Here is a 20,426-nt window from a genome sequence, read left to right as displayed (position 1 = left end):
GACTGATAGCGATGGTGATGAGATTTTAGGTGCCGCTGCCACTGAGGACTACAAAAATAGAACATTTGTTGTCCAACGGGTTTTGAGTGCTCAAATGGAGCAAGCGGAGCAGCTTCAACGCCATAATTTGTTTCAGATGTTTCTCATTGTCAAGGACTGCCATGTTCGAGTTATAATTGATGGTGGGAGTTGCAATAACTTGGTGAGTTCAGATTTTGTCAAGAAGCTTGGCTTGGCCACTCGTGCACACCCTTCTCCATATCACATTCAATGGCTCAACAATAGTGGTAAGGCGAAGGTAACACACACTGTTCGTGTTCATTTTTCCATTGGTTCCTACAATGATTATGCAGATTATGATGTCGTGCCTATGCAAGCATGTTCCCTTTTGTTAGGCCATCCTTGGGAGTTTGATACTAATGCTACACACCATGGTAGAAGTAATAAATACACACTTATGCACAAAGGAAAGAAAATAACCTTGCTTCCTTTAACACCAAGTGAGATTGTGCAATGTGATAAAGCGATAGCTGAAAATGCGAAGAGAGAGCAAGATTACAATCTAAAAATCAGCAAGTAGCTAAACATGTTTTTCCACCAAAGAAAGAGCAACCAACACCTTCTTCTAGTTCCACAGGCATTAAATTAAAAGGTGGTGTTATGCTTGTTACAAAATCAGACCTTGCTGAAATTGTTAACAATGATGTTCCTTGCTATGCTTTAGTATGCAAAGAGGCTTTATTTTCACTTGATGATATACCTTCCTCTTTGCCTTCTGCTATCACTAACCTTTTGCAGGAGTATAAGTATGTGTTTCCAACCAAGATACCCCTGGGGCTGCCACCTTTGAGAGGAATCGAGCACCAAATTGATTTGATCCCAGGAGAAACTTTACCAAACCGTGCAGCATATAGGACCAATCCAAAGGAGACTAAGGAAATTCAGCGGCAAGTCCAAGAACTTTTGGACCGTGGGTATGTACGAGAAAGCCTTAATCCTTGTGTTGTTCCTATTCTTTTGGTTGGGTATGTACGAGAAAGCCTTAATCCTTGTGTTGTTCCTGTTCTTTTGGTTCAAAAAAAGACGGTAGTTGGCGCATGTGTGTTGATTGTAGAGCCATTAATAATATTACCATAAGATATCGTCATCCTATCCCTAGGCTAGATGACATGCTTGATGAGTTAAGTGGTTCTATTGTGTTCACAAAGATTGACCTGCATAGTGGTTACCACCAAATAAGAATGAAATTGGGAGATGAATGGAAAACTGCTTTTAAAACAAAGTTTGGTTTATATGAGTGGTTAGTGATACCTTTTGGTTTAACTAATGCACCTAGCACGTTTATGAGATTGATGAATGAGATTCTACATGCTTTCATTGGTAAATTTGTGGTGGTTTATTTCGATGACATCTTGATCTATAGCAAGTCACATACACAACATATTGATCATCTACGTGCTGTTTTTGATGCTTTGCGAGAGGCACGTTTGTTTGCTAATCTTGAGAAGTGCACCTTTTGCACCGATCGAGTTGGTTTTCTTGGCTATGTTGTTACTCCACAGGGAATTGAAGTGGATGAATCAAAAATTGAAGCCATCAAGAGCTGGCCGACCCTAGAGACTATTACACAGGTGAGAAGTTTCCATGGTCTTGCAGGGTTTTATCGGTGTTTTGTGAGAGATTTTAGCACCATTGCTGCGCCCCTTAATGAGTTGACAAAAAAGGATGTTCCATTCCATTGGTGTCCAGCACAAGAAGAAGCTTTTAACACGCTGAAAGAGAAGCTTACACATGCACCTCTACTCCAACTTCTAGACTTTGGTAAGACTTTTGAGTTAGAATGTGATGCTAGCGGAATTGGAATTGGAGGAGTGTTACTTCAAGAAGGTAAACCCGTTGCTTATTTTAGTGAGAAATTAAATGGGCCATCTCTGAATTATTCGACTTATGTTAAGGAGTTGTATGCTTTAGTTCGAGTTTTAGAAACATGGCAACACTATCTTTGGCCTAAGGAGTTTATTATTCATTCTGATCATGAATCTTTGAAGCACATTAGAAGTCAAGCTAAACTGAATAAACGACATGCTAAATGGGTTGAGTTCATAGAATCTTTTCCATACATAATTAAATACAAGAAAGGTAAAGACAATGTCATTGCAGATGCATTATCTAGATGTTACACCATGTTGTCCCAACTAGATCACAAAATCTTTGGTTTAGAAACAATAAAAGGGTTGTATGCAACTGATTCGGACTTTAAAGATGCTTTTCAAAATTGTAAAGAAGGGAGAACTTGGAATAAGTATGTGATGAATGATGGACTTCTTTATCGCGCTAATAAGCTATGCGTTCCAGCTAGCTCCGTTCATCTTTTGTTTTTACAGGAGGCGCATGGAGGAGGTTTGATGGGATATTTTGGAGTGAAGAAAACTGAAAATGTGCTGGCCACTCATTTCTTTTGGCCAAAGATGAGATGCGATGTCGAGCGCTACGTGTCACGCTGCACTACTTGCAATAAAGCTAAGTCTCGCTTGAATCCACATGGTCTTTATATGCCTCTTCCTGTTCCTAGTGTACCTTAGGAGGATATTTCTATGGACTTTGTTTTAGGATTGCCTAGGACAAAGAGGGGGAGGGATAGTATATTTGTAGTGGTGGATCATTTTTCTAAAATGGCACATTTTATACCTTGTCACAAGAGTGATGATGGTACACACATAGCTGATTTATTTTTCAGGGAGATTATACGCTTACATGGAGTGCCAAATACCATTGTCTCTGATCGTGATGTGAAGTTTTTGAGTCATTTTGGAGGACATTATGGAATAAATTGGGGACGAAGCTGCTGTTCTCTACTACATGTCATCCCCAAACTGATGGACAAACGGAGGTTGTTAATCACACATTATCTACTATGTTGCAGGCTATTTTAAAGAAGATGTGGGAAGAGTGTTTGCCTCATATTGAGTTCGCTTACAACAGATCCGTCCACTCCACCACCAAGGTAAGTCCGTTTCAGGTAGTGTATGGTTTCAATCCCCGTGCTCCTATTGATTTACTTCCTTTACCTCCTTCTAAAACTCTGAATTTGGATGCTACACAACATGCTGAATTTATTCTAAAGATGCATGAAACAACTAAAGAAAATATTTAAAAAAATAAATGAGAAATATAGAGTTTATGGTAGCCGGAGTAGAAAACATTTAACTTTTGAACCTGGTGATCTTGTTTGGTTACACTTGCGTAAAGATCGATTTCCTGAGTTGAGAAAATCTAAATTGATGCCTCGAGTTGATGGTCCATTTAAAGTTCTTAAGAAGATTAATAATAATGCATATAAGCTTGAGTTGCCTGCAGATTTTGGGGTTAGTCCCACATTTAACATTTCAGATTTAAAACCATATGTTGGAGAGGAAGATGAGGTTGCGTCGAGTGTGACTCCAATTCAAGAGGGGAAGGATGATGAGGACATCACTCATTTAGATACACGAGCTACAAGTGATCCTCCGGTGATTGATCCATTACAAGGACCGATTACACGGGCTCGTGCACGTCATTTAACTCATGAGGTGAATTCATTACTAGCTGTCCATACTACTAATTATAAGGATGGGATGCTACTCAATTTTTGTGAATTTTTTATGCTTAGGAATATGGGAGAAGCACCTATGGAACATCCAAGTCGAACGGGGCTCAAGCCAACTTCAAGTCGGAGTCGGAACTCGGTTCGGATTCAGCAGACAGCGCCGCACTAAAACGGCCGTAACAACTTCATATGGAGTCCAAATAAGGTGTTCTATGATGCGTTGGAAAGCTGACGACGATAGCTTTGTTTTGGTACCGGTCCCAGATCCAGATTCACAGTGGATTATTTTGTGTCATCAAAATAATGTGCTGTATCACAATTTTGGGCCATATCGGGCCCTGTAAACGTGTTCGGGTCTAAGACCAAGTTGTGGACACCCCCCGGGTCACTCAAAACCCTAGCACACCTCTCTTCATATATCTTGCAGCCGTCGTCATAGACGTTTTAGGTTTTTTATTAGATTAATCTGTCATTGAACAGTTTCACCGTCGTTCGGTTTGTGAAACCCCAACTCGTGAGCTTAATCATATTTGCAATTTCAGATTGTGTTCTTCCGTGTTCTTACTTGTGTTCTCGATTTGCTTGCAGGAATTAGCCTTCTTGGCGAGGTCAATCATGCCGCACGCGGTTGATAACCAACGGAGCAGTGGTGTAGCGTTGGCAAGGGTTGCATTCTATCCTGATCGGAAGCCTTGGATCATCAATGTCGAGTCTCCACCAATCGACTTACCATTACCGAACGGAAGATCAGGCCTAATCCTCTCATCACAAACACTATTCAAGAAGACTCGAAAGCAGTTGAAGTAGAAGTAAACACTGCAAGACCCTCTGTCCGGTGTTGAAGAGGCAGGAAGTAGCTCGGGAGCAAGTGTGATAGAAGGAAGTAGTGGATCGTCCTCATCATCAATGAGAGTTGTAAGGTTGCCATCTAAAAGATACTTTCACTCATCTCTTGATCACCTGTACACTCAAGATTAGAGCTAGCACAAGGGATTGATTCATCAAAGGTCACATCATAGGAGTCTATGATAGTGTTAGTGTCAAGATTATAAACCCTATAAGTATGGCCATGAACCAAATAACCCAAGAAAATCCCATCAGAAGAATGTGACTCGAACTTATCAAGATTGCCATGCTTTAGGATGAAGCAACAAAAGCAAAATACTCTCAAGTGTGAAACCTTCGGCTTCCTCCCAAAGCACAACTCATGACAAGTCACATTCAAAATCAAGCACAAGAAAACCTGATTTGAGATATAACAAGCTGTGCTAATTGCCTTTGTCCAGAACCTCCCAGGAGTCCTATGCTCATCAAGCATCATCCTAGCCATCTCAACTAAGGTTATATTTTTCCTTTCCACCATGCCATTCTGGTGAGGAACATGTGGGGCAGAAAATTGATGCTCAATGCCATGTTCAAGGTAGAAAGCATCAAAAAGAGAGTTCTTGAACCTGGTGCCATTATCACTACGGATTGCTCTTAATGTACCAGAGAGTTCCTTGAACAATCTCAAAGCTAAGCTCCGAAAGTGTGTATACACCTCATCTTTGCTTGCAAGAACGAACACCCAAGAATAGCGCGAGTAGTCATCAACAATGACAAGTACACACCACTTCCCATCCATTGAACATACTCGGGATGGACCAACGATGTCCATATGAAGTTCTCCCGGTCGTTCAGTCATCACCAGATTAACTAGTGGGTGAGAGGAGGCAACCATTTTTCCATGTCGACAAGGAGCGCAAACAAGGTTCTTCTCACACTTAAGCTTGGGCAATCCTTGGATCAAGCCAAGGCCACTTAACCATGTGAGAAAATCAAAACTCATGTGCCCTAGCCTCCTATGCCACATCTAGAGCTCAAAAGAAGGTCTAGCAATCAAACACCGAGAAGAACCAGAAAACTCAAAAAATCTGGCTCCGAAAACTCTCCCAACTCGAGAAATCCGACAAACTAAATTGCCCAAGGAATCAAGAACTCGAGAAACATCATGCTTGAAGCACACTTCCAAGTCATCATCCAATAACTGAGATACAGAAAGCAAATTGTACCCCAGATGTTTCACCAAAGCCATGTCTTTGAGAGTAAACTCTCACTTACCTTTACTATACCTTTGGCATTTACTCTTCCTTTTCTGTCATCTTTCAATGTGATGTACTCATGTCGCTTCATCAGGGTGAGGCTAGAGAACCATGATGCATCCTTGGTCATATGGCATGAACAACCAAAGTCAATGAGCCACATATTCTCCAGGCCTCCACCTGCCTCCTACACAAAAGTAAGAAGAGCCCGAGTAGGCAGTGCTGGGGTAAGTCAGAAATTTTTTGGGAATCCAGCACCGAGTCACTCAAGGAGAAAGAGTAAAAAATAGGTGTATGTAAATCAGACCTAGCACAAGGAAAATGTGGGGTGCCAATGCGCTATGACTCAAAACCTCTGACATGCGAACCAAAATCATATGTACCATGGTATGATCTACGCTGGGCACCACCTCTAGAAGGAAATTGCAAAGCATCAGAAACTCATGAGTAAGGGCGAGGAAAAGGCTCATGTACACCAAAAGAAGGATGGTACATGTCCTAAGTGCTCCACTTCCACTCACATCTCTCATCTCTCCTAAGGCAAAAACAGAACTCAACTAGGTGACCCTCTCTCTGGCAGTAAGTGCAAAAATAGCGTCTCTCAAGAACTGGCCAGCTGATCACTCTAGAATCTCTCATAGGGGCTTTCCACTCAAGCTGAGGAGCTCTCCTGGGTTGTGTTTGTGGAAGCTCTGTCTTCATAGGTTGTGATATAGGAATTTTCTTTTCTAGCACAAGCTGTGTGTTATGATCTTGGATTTTTCAGTCTCAAGGGTACTTGTTGGTGTATCTGGAACCAGGGGTCCCCGAATCCAGAGGCCAGACCAGCCATCTACCACATGGTGCCATCCAGCAGAGTCTCTCCCGCGAGGTAAGAAGAGCAAGTCCCGGGAGAAGGCGCTCGGGGCCACAATTAGTGGCCCCCGAGTACCCCAGTTCCCCGATGATCCATGAAGACTAAGTACCGGGAAGAACGTGCTCGGGAGGGTGTACGGCCACCCCCGAGCACCCTGGTCCCCCGACGACCAGGAGAGCTAAGTTCCGGGAGAGAGTGCTCGGGGCTGCGTGCGCCAGCCCCCGAGCACTCGGTTCCCCGAAGATCCGTACCAAAGTGCTCGGGGAGGTGAACAGTACCCCCGAGCACTCGGTTCCCCGAAGACAAGAAGGAGCGTTCTAGGGAGAGAGTGCTCGGGGAGGTAAACAGTGCCCCCGAGCACTCGATACCCCGACGACCCAGAAAGCCCCTGGCAGAGGCCCCCGAGGGGCCCACCGATGAGGTGTTAGCCAGTCAAAGGCCGGAGGCCGCATTTAAAGAGCAGGTGTGGCCTGTCATCTCCAACTGCTCCCGCCGCGCTCAGCGTCGATTCCTGCCCCGTTCTGGCAGAGAGGCGTGGGGGCATTAATTGCACAGGTCCCGTCCCGTGCTATCCAGCCCGTCTCAGGACAACATCAGAAGGGCCGAGGCATTCCGTATGCCACGCTACGGTGTCAGGGAACAATACAGGACAGGCAAGCCGGGCCGCTCTGCGGCTGCCCGGTGGGCCCACCCCACGGTGTCCGTTGCCTAAGCATTTATGGCGATGGGTGACCGGGCGTGGGACGCTTTTTCCAACCCCGATCACTTCGCCCAGAAGAAATGATGACGCCCTTTCCATTTAAGGCGCCTCGGAGTTCGCGCCGCCCGTGCGAAGCATACCGCTGCTGCCATATATTCGAAGAGGCCGGTGGCACAGGGAGACAGATGGAGAAAGAGAGACGAAAAGAAAAACAAGGAGCTGAGAGAGAGGATCCAGGAGAGAACATACAAGCATAGCCAAGAACTCAGCAAGGCACGGCGGAGAGGAGACACTATGATCAAGCCGAAGAACAAGGAGCCCTAGCTCTAGGATAGAAACCCCTCATTGTAACTAGCAACATCCTTGAGGGACTTCCTCAGGACAGTTATAGAATCCATACAGTAGTAGGGTATTACGCCTCCGTGCAGCCCGAACCTGTCTAAATTCTGGTGCATTTACTTCTTTTTGCACTAGGTCACCCCCCACCACCGGTCGTTGCATCCATTCCCATTTATTTCTCCGACGAACATACTCAGGATCATCCCCCTGGCCGAATCTCTAAAAAGGGGTCTCTCGGGATCCCTGCAACTGGAGTTAATCCTCTGACAGCTGGCGCACCAGGTAGGGGGGAAGCATCTCTGAATTTGTTTGTTTGTTTCCTACTGTAGAAAAAATGGCCGGTGGTCATCGCCTCCAGCGTTCCAGTTCCAGTTCCAGCGGGGAAATGCAACCCCTCGCACAGGAGGCTCCAGTCGCTGCTGCGTCCCAGCAGCAGCCGCGTTCTACATGCACGGCGTTCCCCTCTCAAGGGGACCAGGGCGCTGGGCCCAGCAGGGCTGCCGCCACCGTCGCTGGTGCACCGTCCGATCCCCAACCGGTGGCCGAAACACCCGCCGCCAGGTCTGCGTCTGGGCGGCACCGGGCGCCGCTCCGGCGTAGGCTTGCCTTCGGCGAGACCAGCCTAGGGAGTGCACTGCTTGTGGCGCACGCTCTCCTCAGGCATCCGCCAATCCAGGCGGCAGGGGAAACCCCGGAGGGTCGCTGGATCCAGGAAGTCGCTGCCCTGGTCAACACTGCCTGTCGCCAGGTGCTGGCCGAAAGTTCCTGGGCCACTACCCAGCGTGGCGCCGCTGGGACCGGCCCATCGTCAGGTGGCATTCGTGCTAGCCGGGGGGCCTCCAGGCGGAGCGCTGCCCCCCCTGGCCACCTCCGGAGCCCACGACCTCCGCTTGCACCTCAATGAGCGGAGGGGCGTCGAAGACGGGCGTGTCACTCTTGAGCGCCAGCGGGAGACCCAGCAGGAGGCTGAAGCTGAGGACCAGGCTTCCTTTTTTGCCGGCCTATGATAGCCGGGGCTCCCCGGCTCGCCAGCATTCACCGCCCAAAGGCACCGCTCGCGCCACAGGGTACGGCACCGGCTTCCGAGCTATCACCAGTGAGCTCCACCGGGTCAAATGGCCCACTAAGTTCCGCCCCGAGCTGCCAGAGAAGTACGACGGGTCCATCGACCCTGTCGAGTTCCTCCAGATATACACCACCGCGGTCCAGGCGGCTAGTGGCAGCGAAAAGGTGATGGCTAACTACTTTCATGTTGCCTTGAGAGGCTATGCCCGCTCTTGGCTTATGAACTTACCCCCAGGGTCTATTAGCTCCTTGGATGATCTTTGCCACCAGTTCGTGGCCAACTTTCAGGGCACATTCACGCGCCCCGGTCTGGAGTGCGACCTCCATGCCGTCAAACAGCAGGAGGGGGAGACGCTGCGGCGCTTTATTCAGCGTTTCAGCCAGGTCCGCAACACCATCCCGCGGATAACCCCCCACGCTGTCATCGTCGCCTTCCGGCAGGGCGTCCGCGGCGAGCGGATGCTCGAGAAGCTAGGCACGCACGAGGTCGAGACTACCGCGGAACTTTTCGTGCTGGCCAACAAGTGTGCTAAGGCGGCGGAAGCTCGGGCTTGGCACGTTCCGCGCTCTAAGCCCCCCGCCGCCGACCAAACAGGTTCTTCCCGCTCCGATAGGTGGGAAAAGAAAAAGAGAAGGAGACGCGAGGTTGTCCCCGTCGAGCCGGCCCAGGGCCCCACCCATAGGACGGCCCAAGAGCCCGACCGCTGGCAAGCACGCCGGGCGGCCGCCGACAGACGACCCGTGCCCGTGAGAGCCCCGGCCCGAGCCCCTCCTAGGGCTCCGGTTCCCTCAAGGGCTCCGGCTCCCGCCTGGGCTCCCGCTCCAGCAAGGGCTCCAGCTCCTGCGGGGCCCGAGCCAGGTAAATGGTGCCCAATCCACTAGACCATATGGCATGACCTCACGGAGTGCCGCACGGTCAAGGGCCTCGTCGAGCAGCGCCAAAGAGAGCGCGACGAGCTCCGCAGGGATGGCGTCGATGAAGCCACCCCCGACAACGCCGAACTCGGCTTCCAGGAGCCCGAGCACACCGTTGCCTTCATCGACGGAGGCGCGTACACGCCCTCCTCCCGCCGCAGTGTCAAAACCATGCAGCGCGAGGTGTGCTCGGCGACCCCGAGCGAAGAAGCCATAAGGCCACAGAAGTGGTCGGACGCTTCGATCATGTTCAGCCTGGCCGACCACCCCGCCAGTACTGCAGGCGTGGGGCGACTACCCCTGGTAGTGTCCCCCGCCATCTGCAATGTGAAGGTCAACAGAGTGCTAATCGACGGGGGAGCAGGCCTTAACCTCCTCTCCAAGGAGGCCTTCAAGAAGCTGCAGGTGCCTTCCAGGCGCTTAAAGCCGTCGCTCCCGTTTTACGGGGTGACACCCGGGCACTCCCTGCCCCTCGGGCAGGTCGAGTTGCCCGTAACATTCGGGAGCCAGGATAACTTCCGGACAGAGAACGTCATCTTCGATGTCGTGGAGCTCCCCCTCCCCTACAATGCCATCCTCGGGCGCCCGGCGCTCACTCGGTTCATGGTGGTCACGCACTACGCATACCTCACGGTCAAGATGTCGGGCCCAGCGGGCCCCATCTCCGTGTCCGCCGAGACCAGCAGCGCCGTCTCCTGCGCCGAGCAGTCGTACTCGGCCTTGGTCTCAGCCCAAGCTGAGGCCGAAGGTTATCCAGGGGGCCCGGGACCCTCTTCATCCAAACCCCGACTCGCTGCCGACGCCTCCGTTCCTACGAAGGAGGTCGTGGTGGGCGAAGGCGCCTCCCAGGTCGTCCGAATCGGCGGTGACTTGGGCGGCAAATAGGAAAGCTCGCTCGTCGCCTTCCTCCGGGCTAACGCTGACGTGTTTGCATGGTAGCCGTCCGACATGCTCGGGATCCCTAGGGAGGTGATCAAGCACCACCTAGCTGTGCGTCCGGACGCACGCCCGGTGAGGCAGAAGGTCCGGCGGCAGGCGCCTGAGTGCCAAGAGTTCATCCGGGAGCAGGTCAGCAAGCTCCTTGACGCCGAATTTATCCGGGAGGTCCTCCACCCCGAGTGGCTGGCAAACCCAGTTATCGTCCCGAAGGCCAACGGCAAGCTCCGCATGTGCATGGACTACACCGATCTAAACAAGGCTTGCCCCAAGGATCCTTTTCCTTTGCCCTGCATAGATCAGATTGTAGATGCAACCGCGGGATGTGATCTTTTGTGTTTTTTAGATGCAAACTCTGGTTATCACCAGATTCGTATGGCCAAGGAGGATGAAGAAAAAACTGCTTTTACCACTCCGGTGGGAACTTATTGCTATGTGTCGATGCCTTTTAGTTTGCGCAACGCTGGGTCTTCTTTCCAGCGCGCTATCCGCATCACTCTTGATTCACAGGTTGGTCGCAACGTCGAAGCCTACATCGATGATCTCGTGGTCAAGTTTTGAGACCACGCCACCTTGCTTGAGGACCTTGCTGAGACTTTCAACAGTCTCTGCACCACCCGCCTGAAGCTCAACCCCGAGAAGTATGTCTTCGGGGTACCTGCGGGCAAGCTCCTCGGTTTCTTGGTGTCCAGCAGAGGAATCGAGGCCAATCCAGAGAAGATCCGGGTCATCGAGCAGATGCGACCCCCGGCTCGATTCAAGGAGGTCCAGCGTCTCGCCGGCTGCATGGTGGCCCTCGGGCGCTTCATCTCCAAACTTGGGAGCGGGGGCTCCCCCTCTTCAAGCTTTTGAAGAAGACCGGTCGTTTTGACTGGACGTCGGAGGCCGAGCAGGCCTTCCGCGAGCTGAAGAAGTATCTCACCTCGCCACCCGTACTGGTGGCCCCGTCCGAAGGAGAGCCGCTACTACTCTACGTATCGGCCACTCCTCAGGTCGTGAGCATGGTACTGGTGGTGGAGCACGATGAGTGCACGGGGTCAGGCGCTGGGTCCGAGCTCCCGGCGGCCCCCGGGTACTCTCCCGAGCTCTCGGTTCCCCCGAGCAGGTGGTCGAGCCCGAGCTCTCGGTTCCCTCCGAGCAGGTGGTCGAGCCTGAGCACTTGGCTCCTCTCGGTCAGGGAGTCGAGCCCGAGCACCTAGTAAGCCCCGACCACGGCGCCGAGTCTGGGGGCTGCAGCAGGCCCTCGGGCGAGGCCGCAGTCTGGGCCCACCGGGTACAGCGACCGGTGTACTTCGTCAGTGAGGTCCTCCAGGAAGCCAAGACAAGGTACCCCCAGACCCAGAAGCTGCTCTACGCCGTGCTCATCGCTTCCCGGAAGCTGTGCCACTACTTCCAAGCGCACAAGGTCTCGGTGGTTACCACGTACCCGCTGGGGTCCATCCTCCGGAACCGAGAAGGCACTGGGCGTGTAGTCAAGTGGGCGGTGGAGCTGGTGGAGTTCGACCTGCACTTCGTCAGCCACCAGGCGCTCTCTGACTTTGTGGCAGAGTGGACGCCCGCCCCCGAGGTCGTCCCGGAAGAGTTCTCTACATATCCCGGGCTCGATGCGCTCGGGTATTGGACCATGCATTTCGATGGTTCCCTCTTGCTGAAAGGCGCGGGGGCCGAAGTGGTTCTCACCTCCCCAACGGGTGAAGAACTCCGGTACGTCGTGCAGCTGTAGTTCCGCGCATCCAACAACATGGCGGAATATGAAGGCCTCATCGCCAGCCTCCGAGCTGCAGTGGGCCTCAGGATTCGTCGCCTCCTGATCAAGGGAGACTCCCAGCTGGTGGTCAACCAGGTATCGAAAGAATACCAGTGCACGGATCCTCAAATGGTGGCGTACGTGGCGGCAGTCAGGAAGCTGGAGAAGCACTTCGACGGCCTCAAGCTGCGGTACATCCCTCACTGCGACAATGCTCTGGCCGATGACCTCTCCCGCCTGGCCTCCTCCCGTGCGCGCGTCCCTACCAGAGTCTTTGAAGAAAGACTCACAAGGCCTTCCGTCCTACCTGCCGAACAGGACGAAGGGGAAACCTCGAGCTCAATTCAGGGGACCCGGCGGCGCCCTCAATGGGAAGCCCCGACAGGGTGCTGTCGTCCGGCGAGTGCGCTGCACTTGCTGGTTATTCTCAAGATGCCTCGTGGATGGACGAGATCTGAGGGTACTTGAAGAAAAAGTTCCTCCCCGGGGATGAGGCTTCTGCCGAAAGAGTTGCTCGGCAGTCCAAACGCTATGCCATAGTAGATGGGGATCTCTACCGGTGTAGCGCAGGAGGTATTCTCCTAAAATGCATCTCCCAGGTAGAAGGCGGCGAGCTCCTCGCTGAGATCCACGAGGGCGAGTGCGGTGGCCATGCATCGTTCCGCACGTTGGTCGGGAAGGCCTTCCGGCAAGGTTTGTACTGGCCTACAGCTCTCCAGGATGCTTCCGAGTTGGTCCGGCGCTGCAGAGCGTGCCAGTTCCACGCAAAGCAGATTCACCAGCCAGCTCAGGCTCTTCAAACCATCCCCTGTCATGGCCTTTCACGGTCTGGGGGCTTGGACATTCTGGGTCCATTCCCCCGAGCAATCGGGGGCTATGAGTACCTCTACGTCGCCATCGACAAGTTCACCAAGTGGCCGGAGGCGGTCCCAGTCGTCAAGGTGACCAAGAACACGGCGCTCCAGTTTATCCGTGGCATCACCAGTCGATTCGGTGTCCCGAACAGGATCATCACTGACAACGGCACTCAATTCACAAGTGCCATGTTCGGGGACTACTGCAAAGACCTCGGCATCAAGCTCTGCTTCGCCTCTATCGCTCATCCTCAGAGCAATGGGCAGGCCAAGCGTGCCAATGCGGAGATACTGAAGGGGCTCAAAACCCGGACCTACAACGTGCTCGCCAAGCACGGGAAAGGGTGGATCGACGAGCTGCCTGCTGTGCTATGGACCAACCGAACCACGCCAAGTCGTGCTACCGGGGAGACTCCTTTCTTCCTCGTGTACGGCGCTAAGGCGGTCCTCCCCTCCGAGCTCACTCTAGGCTCCCCTCGGGTGCATGCCTACTCTGAAGGCGAACAAGAGTAGCAGAGGCACGACGACGTTGACTATCTGGAAGAGCGCCGCCGGCGCGCTGCCGTCCGAGCAGCCCGCTACCAGCAAAGCCTACGGCGCTACCATCAGCGCCATGTCCGGGCCCGGTCTCTCGAGGTGGGGGATCTAGTTCTCCGACGCGTTCAGTCACACGAAGGAAGAAATAAGTTGTCTCCTATGTGGGAAGGCCCCTTTACCGTGATCGGTGTCCCACGAGAAGGCTCCTTCCGGCTGGCTGCAGAAGATGGACAACCGCTTCCCAGCCCGTGGAACATCGAGCACTTGCGCAAGTTCTTCCCGTAGATGGCCACGCTCGTGGCTTAGGTCAACCAGGTCGGGGGCTTTCCCCCCGCCCAAGTTGACCGGGGGCTACCACTATCTGGGTAAGTCACCCAACCTTGTAAAAGAAAAATTTGTCAATACCGTATGTATATCAATGTCATTTTCTCTTTTTCTAGATGCCATATGTTTAATCTATCTGGTGAGATGCTCGATTGTGCGAGAAAAGTTCGCTCTCTCATTTTCCCCGTTGATAAAAGAATCCCGATCAGTATGCGCGCGGGCAGTTGCTGCTGACTCACATCTGATGTGGTAGGCTGTGGTGTTCGGTGTCGTGACAGTCTCCCGGGCACTACCGAGTCCCTGGGGTTCTCGGGTAATCCTATCGCTCGAGCTACTCGAGTAGTCCGGAGCCTAGGCCCCAAGGGCGTGCTGTCGGTGCTCGGTCTGGTCTGTCATACCCGGGCGCCACCGAACCATAGGACCTTTGGGTTATGCCTCTGATAGTATAGTCCTCCGGTCTGGGTATTCGAGGGGTCTCGGATCAAAAATGAGAGCAGTCTATAATGAGTACCGCACTAACACAGCACACCAAGCAAATAATTTCTCTATTTTTTCTCAAGTCACAGATCGACAATCGAAAGCAAGAGCAGCTCGACCGCGAGGGCCTCAGTGCCTAGGTCGCTGCTCAGCCCTAAGGGTCCTCGGGTGGTCCTACCGCTCAATCGTGAGTGGTCGGGATCGCCCGATCCCGGGCTCCTCATGCGCCCCCTGGTGCTCGGGCGCCCCAGCCGTGGGAGCCAAGTTCCCAGGCACCCCGAGCTCGGAGCGCATGCCCCTCCCGGATCGGTCGGCCGAGGAAGCTGACAGCTGTCCGGTGAGTGGTTAAATTCAGACGAGTTTACATTCAGTAATATTTTGTTCCCGAGTCGTCCTCGGGGGCCCTCGTACTCTAATTTGCTCGGTGAGATGGTCTCCTCGCGCACAAAACCCTGCCGCATATTGATCAGTTTGGGTCTGAGAAGTACGAGCAATATGAACGACAGAACAGTCAGTAGAAAGGTGTACCGTACGAACGGTGATTACCGATCGAAGTCTTTCATGGTGGTCGTGGTGTTCGGTCCGCTTTTTAGGGCCCCAAGCACTACCGAGTCCCTAGGGTTCTCGGGTAATCCTATCACTTGAGCCGCTCGAGTAGTCCGGAGCCTAGACCCCAGGGACGGGTTGTCGGTGCTCGGTCCGGTCCGTCTTAAGCTCGGGCACCACCGAACCGTGGGGACTCTTGGTCGCATTCCCACCCACACGTGTCTCCAGTCTACTTGCTGAGTGGTCGCAAAGTGGAGAAGTGTTCACCGATCATGGCGTGCTCCGTGCTGGATCGATCTATCTCCCGAGCAAGGAAGTTCGTGTCTTTGTCTGTTGTCTTAGCTGTCGCGGACTCGCGAGGGCTCGGTGGCTAAACGCGCCGAGAAGGACGGTCGAGGCGATTGCGTTCTCGGGGAAGGAAAGGTCGGTATTGGTCCGACTGAGTACTCCTCGGAACATCAAGTGAAAAACGGCAGAAACTTCATCAAGCACTCAGAAGAATACTGGAGTTGCGATCCCAAAGAAAAGGCTTCCATTATATTCACAAAAAAGGACAGCTATTCTGCGGGGTCACTCCCATATTTACATCAAGTCAAAAAGAAAAGAAGAAGAAAAAGCTACTACAAAAAAGGCTTAGTCGGAGCCGGAGCTTTCGCTGCTGCTCCTCGGGGCTGGGGTCGGCGGCGCCTCCCGCATGAAGCCGGTTGCTACAAAGGAGGTGAAGAGGACGATGTGTCCTAGGCGGCTGGTCGCCGGCGGGAAGCTCGCTGGCGTCACCACCACGGCCCCCTGCTGGCCTTCGGGGACCAGCAACTTCCGGATCTTCTCCACCACCTCCTCGTTCACCAGGCAGGACTCCGGCAGCACACCGTCGGGAGTCCTGTCGCAGCGGCTTCCTCCTGCTCTTGGCATTTCGTCGGGGCGGGGGATAATCTGGACGGAGGAGAAAGGAAAGCGCTCTGATCGCCTAAGGAAAGTCTAGGGCTCAGGAGCGCGAAGAGGGCAAGAGCTTGATCGCGGGATAGCGTAAAGAGGGGGGCGGTCCGCTCCCCTCCTCCTTTTATACCCCAGGGGGAATTCAAATGTCGCCTGCCACGGCGCGCTCGGCAGGACGGTTTTCTCGATCAACACAACCGTCAGGCGAATCCCCCATGCCATGCAGATTACCAGGCGTACTTTCCTCGACTTACGCAATTGCCACGCGCGCCGCCCGTCCCGTTGTCACACGCCTTGAGAGTCGTTTGGACGTGCGTCCGTTCGGCTCCCCGTCGGGCCATACCAAAGGTCCGGACCGGAGGGACCACCATCTGAAAACCCGCCACGTGGCGTCGGTGCCGGCTTCGGCCTCGTTAGCGACGAAGGGCCCATCCACAGTCTCTAGGCCATCGCCTGCCAATGGGCCCGGGGGCTGCTGTCGGTGTATCTGGAACCAGGGGTCCCCGAATCCCAAGGCCAGGCTAGCCATGCGCCACATGGCGTCATCCCGAAGAGTCCCTCCCGCGAGGTAAGAAGAGCAAGTCCCGGGAGAAGGCGCTCGGGGCCACAGTCAGTGGCCCCCGAGTACCCCAGTTCCCCGATGATCCACGAAGACTAAGTACCGAGAAGAAGGTGCTTGGGAGGGTGTATGGCCACCCCCGAGCACCCTGGTTCCCCGACGACCAGGAGAGCTAAGTTCCGGGAGAGAGTGCTCGGGGCTGCGTGCGGCAGCCCCCGAGCACTCGGTTCCCCGAAGATCCGTACCAAAGTGCTCGAGAGAGAGTGCTCGGGGAGGTGAACAGTACCCCCGAGCACTCGGTTCCCCGAAGACAAGAAGGAGCGTTCTCGGGAGAGAGTGCTCGGGGTGGTAAACAGTGCCCCCGAGCACTCGGTACCCCGACGACCCAAAAAGCCCCTGGCAGAGGCCCCCGAGGGGCCCACCGATGAGGTGTCAGCCAGTCAAAGGCCGGAGGCCGCATTTAAAGAGCAGACATGGCCTGTCATCTCCAACTGCTCCCGCTGCGCTTACCGTCGGTTCCTGCCCCGTTTTGGCAGAGAGGCATGGGGGCATTAATTGCACAGGTCCCGTCCCGTGCTATTCGGCCCGTCTCAGGACAACGTCGGAAGGGCCGAGGCATTCCGTCTGCCACGCTGCGATGTCAGGGAACAAGACAGGGCGGGCACGCCGGGCCGCTCTGCGACTGCCCGGTGGGCCCACCCCACAGTGTCCGTTACCTAAGCATTTATGGCGATGGGTGACCGGGCGTGGGACGCTTTTTCCAACCCCGGTCACTTCGCCCAGAAGAAATGATGACGCCCTTTCCATTTAAGGTGCCTCGGAGTTCGCGCCGCCCGTGCGAAGCATACCGCTGCTGGCATATATTCGAAGAGGCCGGTGGCACAGGGAGACAGATGGAGAAAGAGAGACGAAAAGAAAAACAAGGAGCTGAGAGAGAGGATCCAGGAGAGAACATACAAGCATAGCCAAGAACTCAGCAAGGCACAGCGGAGAGGAGACACTACGATCAAGCCGAAGAACAAGGAGCCCTAGCTCTAGGATAGAAACCCCTCATTGTAACTAGCAACATCCTTGAGGGATTTCCTCAGGACAGTTATAGAATCCATACAGGAATAGGGTATTACGCCTCCGTGCGGCCCGAACCTGTCTAAATTCTGGTGCATTTACTTCTTTCTGCACTAGGTCACCCCCACCACCGGTCGTTGCATCCATTCCTATTTATTTCTCCGATGAACATACTCAGGATCATCCCCCCGGCCGAATCTCTAAAAAGGGGTCTCTCGGGATCCCTGCGACTGGAGTTAATCCTCCGACAGTACTGGATGTGTTTAATACAGTCTTGCCAAGCCTGTTGTAAGCCACTCTCTCAAAACCCAAACCTAGAGCTAATCATGTCTTATCCGCACACATCTTGGCCTTTGCCAAAATCAAATCCATTTTGCCCTTGCCTTCTGAGCACTTCTCCACAAGAGAAAAGAGGTACTCATTTTCAGCCATAAGCTTTTAAACCTGCTCTCTTACCCAACTGGTTTGTCCTTAAAGATGATGTAGATGGAACAATTCGGCTATACATCCTTAGAACACCCATCACTCTCCAATCTAGACTCTAACTCTTTAATGCAGTTGACTTTCATTTCAACATCCATTGCGAGCAAAGGGTAATTTTTGCAAGCACCTAAAAGAGTGGGTCTAGACTCCTCAAGAAGCTTCTTCTTAGCAGTCTCAAGCTAACTGCAACTTAAGCATGCAAATTCTGAAGCTCGGCAAGCTCAGTCATGACTACAACACAACTTTCACACTCTTCTTCCTCATCCTTAGCCCTAGACCTAAGCAACTCAAGCTCAGACACCGAACACTCTAGCTTAGACTTGAGTTCCTTAACCTCTCTAGGTGCACTACGAACCAACCTATCTTGACTAATCAACGCATGAGTTAAACGATCTAATTCAATAGAAAGCTAATCATAAGATGCATGTACCTCATGTGAATCAGGATCGAGGTCGTCGTTCTCACCCGCCATCAAGCATAGGCCGGTGAAGTCCTTGTTATCCTTCTTGTTCTTCACGGGTTTCTCCTCCTCTTTTGAACTCTCATCCTCATTTGAGGAAGTGTCGATGTCGTTGACCGCCACCATGAAGGCTTGTGAAGCTGCTTTGGCCACCTTCTTTGCTATCTTATCATGGTTCTTGTAGAAAGGCTTCTTATTCTTCAGGTGCTTGCCATAGTCATGGTTGTGGTATCCTTTCTTCTTGAGCTTGGGGTCGTCCACTTTGAAATGAGTGGTGTCACCACACTCATAGCAAGCATGAGGACCACCTCTCCTCTGGTTTCGACACTTGTTGTAGAAGCAGGTAAATTTCTTCACGATCAATGTCAGATCTTCATTATCAAGTCCATCCACCTGCTCTTCTGTAATAGAGACCAACGAAGATAAAGCAAAACCACCAAGTGAAGAGTTAGCACAAGAAAAACCACCTCCCTCTTGATTGCAACTACTAGATCCTGGAACCAACGCCATGTTCTGGGACATGAGATTTCCTAGACCTATCCTAACAACATTATCTATCTCTGTGGACTTAAGCTTGCTAAATAGCCTATCATAAGTCAGGGTATTGTAGCTAGATGACTCCTCAATGCTACAGATCTTCACCTCCCAAATGCTATGGTCAAGAGCATAGAGAAGCTTGATCACCCTCTCATGATCAGAATAAGGAAAAACCCCGGTGGCTCTAAGATTGCTCACAATCCCATCGAACCATGCAAACATGACATTTAAAGATTTTTCAGGACCCTGCATAGACATCTGATACTCCTGATTGTAAGTGCTCTGATGCCTAACCTTAATCTGGTTTGTGCCCTCATGAAAAACACTAAATGTGGATCAAATCTCTCTAGCAGTGCGAAGGTGTTGAACCCTATCAAACTCGCTATGACTTAGACTGGTGAACAATATATTCCTAACCTTGTTTTTGGCCTCATATTGATCAGTTTGGGTCTGAGAAGTACGAGCAATATGAATTTCATAGTTGGAATCAACAAGTTCCCATATATCACTTCCTTGGCTTAAGAGATAAGCCTCCATGCACATTTTCCAATACAAAATAATCATGACCCTCAAAGAACGATATTTTTTCCATTTCTCTCCATTGTCGCCTATGGATCACAAAGCCGGCTAAGGCCAATTAGTGATCAAACATGGCTCTGATACCAATTATAGGACCGAGAAAGGTGACTAGAGGGGGGTTAATAGGAGTCTCACCAAATTCTTGAATGGCCTATCCTAATCTTTCACCCAACACACCTCAAATAAAAAAACAGAAGCAAGAAACCCAGAGAAACAAGAATAAATCACATCGAACATCTCCGAAAAGAACATAGCTCCAATAGATGGATCTAAACCTAGATTCCATACAAAAACTTGCAACTCGATGAGAAAACACTCAAATTCAAATAACTAGACACCGGGTGAAGAAACTCTGCAAGTTGATGGATCTAGAGATAAGGAATGGTTCAAGACCAACTTATAGATGATTCTTATCCCTCTAGGAACAAGAAGAATAAATTCAACACGATCGGAAAATTCAACTCTCCAACAAATATGAAAATCACAACAATACTGAAGAACTTGCAATTATGCAAGGGGGCCAAGAGAGGGAAACTAGAAGGAGATGAACACACGGGTAAGATGCAACACAATATTCATTAATTGCAGAAGAACATCCTATTTTTGACTGATTACAAAGTGGCCTTGGATACACAGCTCTCACCTAAACAATAGGCTAAGCATTTCTCTCTTTCTCTTCTAAAACCCTACAACTCAACTCTCAAATGGATGACTCAAGGATGCTCTCATAGCTCTCCCCTCATATTTTATAGTCTTTGGGAGCTTTCTTGCATCCCAAGTTTTCTAGATTCCTTGCACCCTAAGTTTTCTAAATCGCTTGCATCCCAAGTAACATAGCTTTCTT

The sequence above is a fragment of the Phragmites australis genome, chromosome 14 (assembly GCF_958298935.1).
Source record: "Phragmites australis chromosome 14, lpPhrAust1.1, whole genome shotgun sequence".
Classification (NCBI taxonomy): domain Eukaryota; kingdom Viridiplantae; phylum Streptophyta; class Magnoliopsida; order Poales; family Poaceae; genus Phragmites; species Phragmites australis.
This window is presented reverse-complemented; position numbering follows the sequence as displayed.